The sequence below is a fragment of the Tachysurus fulvidraco genome, chromosome 11 (genome assembly GCF_022655615.1).
Source record: "Tachysurus fulvidraco isolate hzauxx_2018 chromosome 11, HZAU_PFXX_2.0, whole genome shotgun sequence".
Taxonomy (NCBI): Eukaryota; Metazoa; Chordata; class Actinopteri; order Siluriformes; family Bagridae; genus Tachysurus; species Tachysurus fulvidraco.
Genome location: NC_062528.1, coordinates 21,910,551 through 21,922,078, shown reverse-complemented (window position 1 = coordinate 21,922,078; position 11,528 = coordinate 21,910,551). Strand labels below are relative to the sequence as shown.

General features: G+C 43.1%; 1 pseudogene; it reads left to right on the top strand.

Annotated features, from left to right (window-relative positions):
• Positions 1-4,203: 4,203 nt before the first annotated feature.
• Positions 4,204-10,015, top strand: LOC113649458 (annotated as a pseudogene).
• Positions 10,016-11,528: the final 1,513 nt, after the last annotated feature.

The following is an 11,528-nucleotide window of genomic DNA, read 5'->3' as shown; positions in this document are numbered from 1 at the left end:
AACGCAGTATGAGAGTGTAGCGTTTTGTACCAGTCATTCTAGATTTCATGTCCCAGGCACCCTAAATTTCAACATCTACTCCTCAATTAATTGATGAGCAACCCAGTTTTACACCCACACCTGGCTCCAGAATGTCTGGAGTCTCCACAAAGACCAGATAACCCCATGTGGCTCATTGGGGCCTGCAAACAGAACTCACACACACACACACACACACACACACACACACACACACACACACACACACACACACACACACACAAACACACACACACAACACAATGAGACATTCCGTTTACTAATAAAACCCAAGATAAGGTACTCTAAGGTTCTCATTCTTATAACCCTTTTTGTAATGTGTTTCTTCTTTTAAGGCTTGCCTGACTTAAAATTATTTGCTCCTTAATTTCCTGACAAGGGTGTATTTTATTCATGTGTCAGAAAACAACATTGTATTTTAAAATCCGTTATACTCTATCATCATATCTTACTGATCATGGCATGTTAATGTATACCTGTTCTAATGCCGTATGACCCTTTAAGGTCTGATGTCAGAATGTATACGAAGCTATCGTTTTCTTTTTACTTCCCTAATGAAAGTGCATCTCGGTCATGTTTCATTTTTGTTTCTTTGCCTTTATCTTTGCCTTGATTAATGATCTATGTATGTAATGTACCACTGCCTTGGAACCGTCATTACCCTTCATGTTTAGTATCAAAATGACCACAAAATTATCGGTTACTCATTTTTCAAGCACTGGTGTATTTTATTTGAGCACGAAAGGCACCATACCATCTTAATACACCCTGGATCAAACTTTAAAGTCATCTAAAAGTTTGATAGCTAAACCACGCCCACAGACACCTGAAACAAAGGGAGTTTTTCCCTTCAAAATCCTGACCGAAGCATTGGTCATCTTCCCAAAGATGGGTGGAGTTCGTGACCTTTAAATTGTCACAAACACCACTAATCCGTGGTCAGACTTCCGGAACAGCTTCAAGACCACTCCATCTTCCTTCAAAGAAGTTCCAGCAAGCTTCACTTCCAAGAACGACAACTCCTCTGATCTTCAGGAGAACTTGGAAGAACGTCTGACCCCACCCTAACTGACTTTTCAGAGATTTCTCTGTTGCATCCGGACTCTTGTTCAGTAAGCCAATGCAAGTAACCGTTTCCTTTACCAACCAATTTAGATGCGTAATTTTAAGTAGGAATCTTTCATTGAATCTTAAGGTGAATTTAAGTTCTGTGACGATTTCCCAGTTAGGGTGTGATTAATTTTGAAGTTTAAGCTTGCCATTCCTTTCCTTCCTTTCCCTAGTTTCTTCTTTCCAGTCTCTTCCTCCCTTTCCCCAATTTTAATTTCTTTTGTTTTATTTTATTTTCATTTTCGTTTTCTCTATTTCTTTTGTTTGTTTGTGTAGTTAGTTTTATGTTGTGTTTGTCTCATTCATTAAATGTCATAATTTTGAGCCACGGGTGATTTGTCTCTGAGTATCGCTCACAAATTAAGGTACCTGCAATATCTGGTCTGAACTACATGCTCTATTAAGTTAATTTAATTCAAATTACGGTATACAGTAAAAGAAGAGCGAATCTTTCTTGGCCGGGAAGATACCGCCTTCATAGAATTAATAAAGGTTACACGGCCTGTTCGCCGGACGAACAGACCAAATAAGTGTAACGTTAATTCCAGTACCGTTCATTTCACTTAGGTTAAAATATTTGGAAGTCACTATAACACGTTTTAGTTGCTTATAAATATTTACCTTGCTTCGCGAGCCAAAATCGCTACAAGAGTTACCTGTTAGGAGTTATTTTTAGTGTGTTTTACTAATTATTATTGTATTTATTGCATTTTTATTACTTTTATTTAGTTTTTATTTTATTTATTATTATTATTATTATTATTATTATTATTATTATTATTATTATTATTTTATGCTTTTTAGTTCTATTGTTTATTTTATATTGTTTGTACAGCACTTTGGAGAACACCTGCTGTTTTAAAAAGGTGCTCTATAAATAAACTTTGATTTGATTTGATTTGAACTCTTTCCTAAGTTGCAGAGAAGAACGCAGCAGAGTCCTGAGGAATATCAAACAGTTCAGTCCCCCTTTGTTATCTTTGCTGTTCCTAATTTCAGGTGTGTGTGTGTATTGGTAAAGAATGTTCAATGTTCATTTTTGTTATTCACAACATTTTTCTATTACATGTGTGAGCTCAAACTCCCATGCATTATGTGATGACAACTGTAGCTCATTACTCACTTCACCTACTGTCCTTATAGCACACAGACATATACTGAACATGGTGTAATAAATTAGAACATTTATTATTAAACAGTGCTTAGAATTCTTATGTTGGCTTTGTAGAAGCCAACATTCTGTTTTCCTATTTAAGCTTAGACAATAAATTATCGATTAACTCCTCCTAGGGCTTTCAAGCCACATGCACCAAATTCGGATATGTTGTAGACGCTGGTCTGAAGTTTGGTGCTATTACTTTTCTAAGTGATCCGAGTACCAGTACATCCGGTACCAGGTCACAAATTGGCCTTTTTTCCCTTAGACTCCCATTATAAACTTTGGAGGTTCATAACTCGGCAAGCTTTAAAACTATCTACACCAAACTCGGCCAGCTCCTTTAGGGTGATACTCTGAACAAAGGTTGGTGTACCGACTGACCTTTCAGTTGTCCCTCAGCCCCACACCCAAGATATGCAAAATCAAAAAACTTTTTACATCATGGAAATGTGACATATGAAAACACTCAGCACGATAAGGGGAACTGCCTCGCGGGTATTCTGCTTACGTCAAGTGATGTCACGTGAAAACAAAAAACATTCGCACAACATGGACATGTGGCATATCAAAACACCCAGCCCAAGGAGGGGAATTGCGTCACAGGTTTTCTGATGATGTCACATGCTTGTCTCCACTTGCCTCCAAAAGTAACCCTGACCGTTACAGTATGTCCACTTGCCTCCAAAAAGCACTGGCCTTTGAGAATACTTGCCTCGTCAAAGCCAACATCAAAGTTTGTTGCGACAAACTTTACAAATCTAGTTAAACGTTAGACTCCACTTATAGTCTTGAAACAAACCAAGCAGTAATGTTTTTGTTTTTCTAAACCAGTAATGTCGTGTGTGTGTTGGAGCTCACCCCAATCCTGTGTAAACTGTTTTGTCCTTACAGTTCCCTTTGGATTCAAAACACCATTAGCATCCATATCACTTGTGGATAAAAATAAAATAGCTGCATGTATAAACCTGTAGACTCCTACCACAGCGACAAGTCCCAACTCCTTCACTGCAGCAGTTTCCCATGAACAGTCTCCATTCCTCTCGCTAGCACAACTGAAACCCCTTTTTCCTTTCTTATTAAGAAAGCTGAAAGCAGACTTACATAAAAAAATATTTTGGAACATGTGAGTCTGCCTTCATTATGTTTTCTAGAAGCTTCAGATCTTGCTAGACTGGTGTAGATCCACCGGAATAGATTGAACCTTTGAGAGATAAAATACTGTCTAAGCTGTATCCTCATTTATCCTAATTTTTGTTCTTTCTCTTTTCGAAAAAGATCCAGAACTAACCACCAAATTACACAAACAGATTTTATTGATTTAAGTCACTTGTAATAACTTGGCTAACAGTTAGTGTAACCGTATGCTTCTGTGGTCTGCGTTGTGTTTGGAATGAGTGAAAAAACACAGGAGGTCGCTCTATTGGGTCTGCATAGAGAATGTATTTTCATATATAAACAGGCCTTCACGGCAACCTCAGCTCACACATCAGTAACACTGCCAATAAAAATAACAATCCCAAATATACCAATCCACAACAATGAAACTTATGTTAAATATATATGATCTTACATCTGTGAATATCTAACAAAATAAATAAGAACAATTTAAACATTGTGTATTTCTGTGTGTGCATTATTTTCAACCTATGCTAACAGCATACCTCTTTGGTTCAGGAGAAAGACGGAAAAGACCGCTAAAAGAGCAATACAGCAGGTATGGTTACCTGGGCTGAACCACTTTGTTGTAAAAGGAGAGGGGGAAACCATCACTCTGTAAAGCCACACCTCCTCTCTCTATTACACAATAACACACTGAACCAGTTCATTTCAGAGAAAACAAAACTTATAGAACTCTCTCTCTCTCACACTCTCTCTTTTCCTGTGAGTTCAAGAAAATGGCAGAAACTAGTGATCAGGATCAGTTCAGCTGTCCATTGTGTCTGGATCTCCTGAAGGTTCCAGTGACACTACATTGTGGTCACAGTTTCTGTAAGGTGTGTATTAATGGCTGCTGGGATCAGGAGGACGTAAAGGGAGTCTACAGCTGTCCTCAGTGTAGAGAGACTTTCACTCCAAGGCCTGTTCTACGCAGGAACAACATGCTGGCTGAAGTGGTGGAGAAACTGAAGAAGACTGAACTCCAAGCTGCTTCTGCTCACTGTTACGCTGGACCTAGAGATGTGGATTGTGATTCCTGCACCGGGAGAAAACACAAAGCTGTTCATTCCTGTCTGGTTTGTTTAGCCTCCTTTTGTGAAGATCACCTTAAACCTCACTATCAGTCTCCTGCCTTTAAGAAGCACAAGTTAGTTGAAGCCTGTGCAGAGCTCCAAGAGAAGATCTGCTCTGAACATGACAAACTGATGGAGATCTACTGTCGTACTGACCAAAGTTTCATCTGTTACTTGTGTACGATGGATCAACACAAAGGCCATGATACAGTTTCAACTAAAGCAGAAAGAACTAAAAAACAGGTGAGAACTGGACAACATTATTCTTTTCTAAGTCAGATTTTACAAATTGTATTTTAAATCTATTTTCTATTGAGTTATACTACTGTTATTCAGTGTGAAGTGGATTTTTTTTAAGTCAAAGGTTCTTCTGGTATGAAGTGTGAAAAGCTCAGACCAGTCAGTGCACTTTAAACAGCCAACAGTGTAACAAGATTCTTAGAGCATTTTTATACCTAAAGTTTATAAAGGCCATGTTAAAACTCTGCTAAAGAATGAGTTAAAGGAGGATCAGATAAAATCCCAGCAGAGGATCCAAGAGAAGCAGAAGAAGGTGCAGGAGCTGAAACAGACTGTGGACATTATTAAGGTGAGGAGGAAACTGAGAGATTCACATAAAAACACACATTATAGAGTCACTGTAATAGAAAGAGTTGATCTCACATCTCTCTCTCTGTGTGTGTGTGTGTGTGTGTGTGTGTGTGTGTGTGTGTGTCCTTACAGACCCGTTCACAGGCAGCAGTAGATGACAGTGAGAGGATCTTTACTGAGATGATCACCTCCATGGAAAAAAAGCGCTCGGAGGTGACGGAGCTGATCAGAGCTCAGGAGAAAGCTGAAGTGAGTCGAGCTGAACGACTCCTGAATCAACTGGAGCAGGAGATTGCTGATCTTAAGAGGAGAGTCACTGAGCTGGAGCAGCTTTCACACACACACACACGATGACATCCACTTCCTCCAGGTAACACTCACTGTCTGATCTACAGAGGGCGCTGTTCCTCACAAAGTTTCCTCCTAAAAGCTCATTACAGCAACAAGAAATGTTCCTGTCTGAGATCACAAGTGTGTCTTTGTTCTGATTCAGTCTGAGATTCATTCGTTCCTCTCGTCCACTTTTCTCCTTCTCTATGATGTGCTTCCTCTCTGTAGAGTTTCCCGTCTCTCTGTGTTTCTCCTGGATGTGACGACTCACTCAGCTTCACTGTCAATCAACATCTCTCATTTGATGGACTGAGGAAATCTCAGATCTGAAGAAACGAGTTGAGGAAATCTGCGAGGAAGAATTCAACAAAATCAGACCAGAAGGTGAACAAACAAACATTGTTTCTGTCAACTGATCACCACCTGGTGGTGAGTTGGGTCCGATGGCAGGGGAGGAAGTTGGACAGACTTGGCAGACCCAAACGTACTGTTAGGGTCCGTTGGGAACGTTTGGCAGAGTCTCCTGTCAGAGAGATCTTCAACTCTCACCTCCGACAGAGCTTCAACCAGATCCCGAGGGAGGGTGGAGACATTGAGTCCGAGTGGACCATGTTCTCCACCTCCATTGTTGATGCAGCCGCACGGAGCTGTGGCCGTAAGGTCTCTGGTGCCTGTCGTGGCGGCAATCCCCGAACCCGGTGGTGGACCCCGGAAGTAAGGGATGCCGTCAAGTTGAAGAAGGAGTCCTATCGAGCCTGGTTGGCTCGGGGGACTCCGGAGGCAGCTGATAGTTACCGGAGGGCCAAGCGAGCTTCAGCCCGGGTGGTTGCAGAGGCAAAAACTCGAGTCTGGGAGGAGTTTGGTGAGGCCATGGAGAAGGACTATCGGTTGGCCTCGAAGAAATTCTGGCAAACCATCCGGCGTCTCAGGAGGGGGAAGCAGTGCCCTGCTCACACTGTTTACAGTGGGAGTGGGAATCTGCTGACTTCGACTGGTGACATCCTCGGATGGTGGAAGGAGTACTTCGAGGATCTCCTTAACCCCACCAACATGTCTTCCATTGAGGAAGCAGAGGTGGAGGGCTCGGTTGTGGACTCGTCGATCCCCCAAGCTGAGGTCACTGAGGTAGTTGAGAAGCTCCTCAGTGGCAAGGCACCGGGGGTGGATGAGATCCGCCCTGAGTACCTTAAGTCTCTGGATGTTGTGGGGCTGTCTTGGCTGACATGCCTCTGCAACATCGCGTGGCGGTTGGGGACAGTGCCTCTGGACTGGCAGACTGGGGTGGTGGTCCCTCTGTTTAAGAAGGGGGACCGGAGGGTGTGTTCCAACTATAGGGGGATCACACTCCTCAGCCTCCCCGGAAAAGTCTATGCCAGGGTACTGGAGAGGAGAATTCGGCCGATAGTCGAACCTTGGATTCAGGAGGAACAATGCGGGTTTCGTCCTGGTCGTGGAACACTGGACCATCTCTATACCCTCACCAGGTTGCTGGAGTGTTCATGGGAGTTTGCCCAACCAGTCCACATGTGTTTTGTGGATCTGGAGAAGGCATTTGACTGTGTCCCTCGTGATGGCCTCTGGGGGGTGCTCTGGGAGTATGGGGTCCGGGGCCCTCTGTTAAGGGCTGTCCGGTCCCTATATGACCGGAGCAGGAGTTTGTTTCGCGTTGCCGGGTGTAAGTCAGACTTTTTCCCGGTGCATGTTGGACTCCGACAGGGCTGCCCTTTGTCACCGGTCCTGTTCATTATTTATATGGACAGGATTTCTAGGCGCAGTCGGGGGCCGGAGGGAGTCAGGTTTGGGGACCACAGGATTTCGTCTCTGCTTTTTGCAGATGATGTTGTCCTGTTGGCTTCTTCAAATCAGGACCTTCAGCATGCACTGGGACGGTTTGCAGCCGAGTGTGAAGCGGCGGGGATGAGAATCAGCACCTCCAAGTCCGAGGCCATGGTTCTCAGCCGGAAAAGGGTGGCTTGCCCTCTTCAGGTTGGTGGAGAGTTCCTGCCTCAAGTGGAGGAGTTTAAGTATCTTGGGGTCCTGTTCACGAGTGAGGGAAGGATGGAGCGGGAGATCGACAGGTGGATCAGTGTATCTTCTGCAGTGATGCGGTCGATATACCGATCTGTTGTGGTGAAGAAAGAGCTGAGCCGCAAGGCGAAGCTCTCTATTTACCAGTCGATCTACGTTCCTACCTTCACCTATGGCCATGAGCTTTGGGTCATGACTGAAAGGAAAAGATCCCGGATACAGGCGGCCGAAATGAGTTTCCTCCGCAGAGTGGCTGGGCGCACCCTTAGAGATAGGGTGAGGAGCTCAGTCACTCGGGAGGAGCTCAGAGTAGAGCCGCTGCTCCTCCACATTGAGAGGGGTCAGCTGAGGTGGCTCGGGCATCTGTTTCGGATGCCTCCTGGATGCCTCCCTGGGGAGGTGTTCCGGGCATGTCCAACCGGGAGGAGGTCCCGGGGAAGACCTAGGACACGCTGGAGGGACTATGTCTCTCGGTTGGCCTGGGAACGCCTCGGTATTCGCCCGGAAGAGCTGGAGGAAGTGTCTGGGGAGAGGGAAGTCTGGGCATCCCTGCTTAGACTGCTGCCCCCGCGACCCGGACCCGGATAAGCGGTAGAAAATGGATGGATGGATGGATGGAGAATTCAACAAAATCAGACCAGAAGGTGAACAAACAAACATTGTTTCTGTATCACAGTAAAAAGAGCCATAAAATTCATCTAACAGAAATAAGAAGTAAGCAGGAACAAGACTGCAGAAAATCACACAGTATTAGCATCAGTCTTGTAAATGACATCAAGATCAATTTAGCAGATAAACAAAGTACAAATCTTACATTTGTGGAGAAAATCGTAGCTGATGAATAAATTGAGATGGTGACGTTGTTGACGTCTGAAATAAACGTGAGGAAGCTAATTTTTCATATTCACACTTTAAACTGTTTCCACCTCATTTTTCTGTCTCCATTTTGTCTCTGTGTCTCCAAAGCTGCAGCAGTTCAGATGGTTTTACCTTCAGAACCAAAGAGCAGAGAAGATTTTCTGCAGTGTAGGTTTCACACACACACACACACACACACACACACACACACACACACACACACACACACACACACACACACACAGATACACACACACACACACACACACACACACACACACACACACAGAGATACACACACACACACACACACACACAGATACACACACACACACACACACACACAGATACACAAACACACACACACACACACACACACACACACAGATACACACACACACACACACAGATACACACACACACAGATACACACAGACATACACTCACACATGCACGCAGACGTACGCACACACAGGCACGCAGACGCACGCAGAGGCACACACGCTCACACAAACATACGCACACACACACGCTCACACAAACATACGCACACACACACGCTCACACAAACATACGCACACACGCTCACACAAACATACGCAGACACACACACACACGCTCACACATGCATACGCTCACACAAACATACGTACATACACACTCTCACACACACACGCTCACACATGCATACGCTCACACAAACTTACGCACACACACGCTCACACAAACATACTCACATACACGCTCACACACACACACACACACACACACGCTCACACAAACACACACACACACACACACACACACACACACACACACACACACACACACAGACACACACACAGACACACACAATGTTAAAATCTCTGTATTGTTGATCTAAATCTGATCCATGTTTATAGAGCAGCATTAGGAGGATAGAAACACAGACAGGTGTCTCACACACACTTATTATAAATCCTGTGATTAACATCTAACATGTGGACATTTTATTACTGTAGATTTCTGTTATCTGACTCTGGACCCAAACACAGCAAATCCTCATCTCATTCTGTCTGAGAAGAACAGAGTGGTGACATGGAGTGAGAAACGACAGCGATACTCTGATCATCCAGAGAGATTTGACTACTTTACTCAGGTGTTGTGTAAGGAGAGTGTGTGTGGACGCTGTTACTGGGAGGTGGAGAGGAGCGGTAATGTGGACATATCAGTGTCATATAAAGAGATCAGCAGGAAAGGACTGGGTTATGAGTGTTTGTTTGGGCGCAACAGTCAGTCCTGGAGTCTGCAGTGTTCTTCTTCCTCTGTCTCTTTCTACCACAACAACATTGAGACTGAGCTCCGAGGTCCATCATCCTCCAGAATAGGAGTGTATGTGGATCACAGTGCAGGAACTCTGTCCTTCTACAGCGTCTCTGACACCATGAGGCTCCTCCACAGAGTCCACACCACATTCACTCAGCCTCTATACGCTGGATTCTGGATGTGTTATAATAACTCATCTGTGAGGTTTTGTGATCCAAAATAAAATGTTAGTAAAAGTTTTCAGTAAAATTCTAACTGAGGTGTGAGATTTAATTTGTCCCTGAGCTACACTGGTCATTTTGTGTGCAGAAACTGGAACAGTAATGAATGCTGAATGTAGGATTTTTCTAGAAATAAGAAATGCTTTCAAACAGACTATTTAACTGCATGCACTCTTAGGATGGATTTATTATACTTGATATAAAAAAGTTTCTAACCTCAAAAAAAGAGTAGCACCCAGCCAGTGGAGGAGGAACTTTCAGGTTGTGTAAGGGGTGAGGTACCCGATCACCCAGCTGTAACTCCTGTACTTAGGGATACTTTATTGATCTGTTCCTTGCCACTGCTGCCTGCGTCAGCTCAGACTTGCTCATTGGAGGAAAAATACATACACATTGTGAACTATATATATCTAATAATAATCTTGAATTTTTATTTTGTTAATTCTTTATATCACTCCTTATGTTTACCTTCTGTTCTATGTTTATGTTCTGTAAAGCTGCTTTGAGACAATGTCTATTGTAAAAAAGTGCTAAACAAATAAACTTGAATTGAATTGAATGCCTGATTTATAGTATACTGTCCACAGTGCACAGCACAAAACAACTGGGTAAACCTCATGACCAGCTGACTACTCAAAGGTCCATTAGGAAGGTGCCTATCTGGGGTTTGAAAAAAGATGTGACGGGGGGTTAAACAGGATGGGGTTGCATCAGGTAAAACAATCTAGATATTATACTGTACACTTTCACCCTGGAGATTTAGTCTGGCTCTAGACTAGCTCTAGTCTCTGCTAATAACAATTTCTTGTCAAAACCAATTTCTAGGCCTGCACACAGAAGGTCAGAATTTCACAAACAGATTCTTAGTAAAAATTTCCGTCACATTAGTCAGAAAGTGGAAGAATTTGAAATGTCCTGCAAAGAGCCCTGAATCTGACTTCAACGTCATTGAACACCTTTGAGTAACTGGGAAGCCTAATAAAACCTCTATAATGCTCCTGTGGATTAATAGACACCAAAAAAGATATGTTCTAAAATTTTTAGCCAGACATTTGTATGCTATTATATCAGCACAGAGGGAAACAAATGGTCAGGGGTCCACATACATTTTTCCTTATACTTACAGATGCCTTTGTTGCCTTTGCGATATTTCAGTTGCTTCTACAAACCGGTAAGTGGCGCTATAATCATAGAATTTTCTTAGGCAGGACCTAAAAGTGTCAAAGCCCATTGTGTTTCACTTTGAGTTAAAGAGTTTCTTTTAACTAAACAGTGTGAGAAGATCTCTCCGCTCCTCTGGACATACGTCTCTGGTCACTCCCAAGTTTAAATATAAAAAGTTTGGAGGCCGGTCATTTGCCTTCCAAAGCTGTGGAACGCACTTCCAGCACACTTACGATGCATCACTGTGCTGAGTGTTTTTAAATAGCAGTTGAAAACTCATTTAATACCTACAAGCTTTTAACATGTAGCCCCTGTTTCAACTGCTATTTTATGTTCATTTTTTTCTTATATTTTATTGTCAATTGTTGTTTTACTGGAAAGCACCTTGTGCTCCTTTTGGTTGTTGTAAGGTGCTCTATAAATAAAATTTGATTGATCGATTGATTGAGAAAATGTCCCTTGTAAGCTCTGAGCAAGCAGTGAATGTTCCAC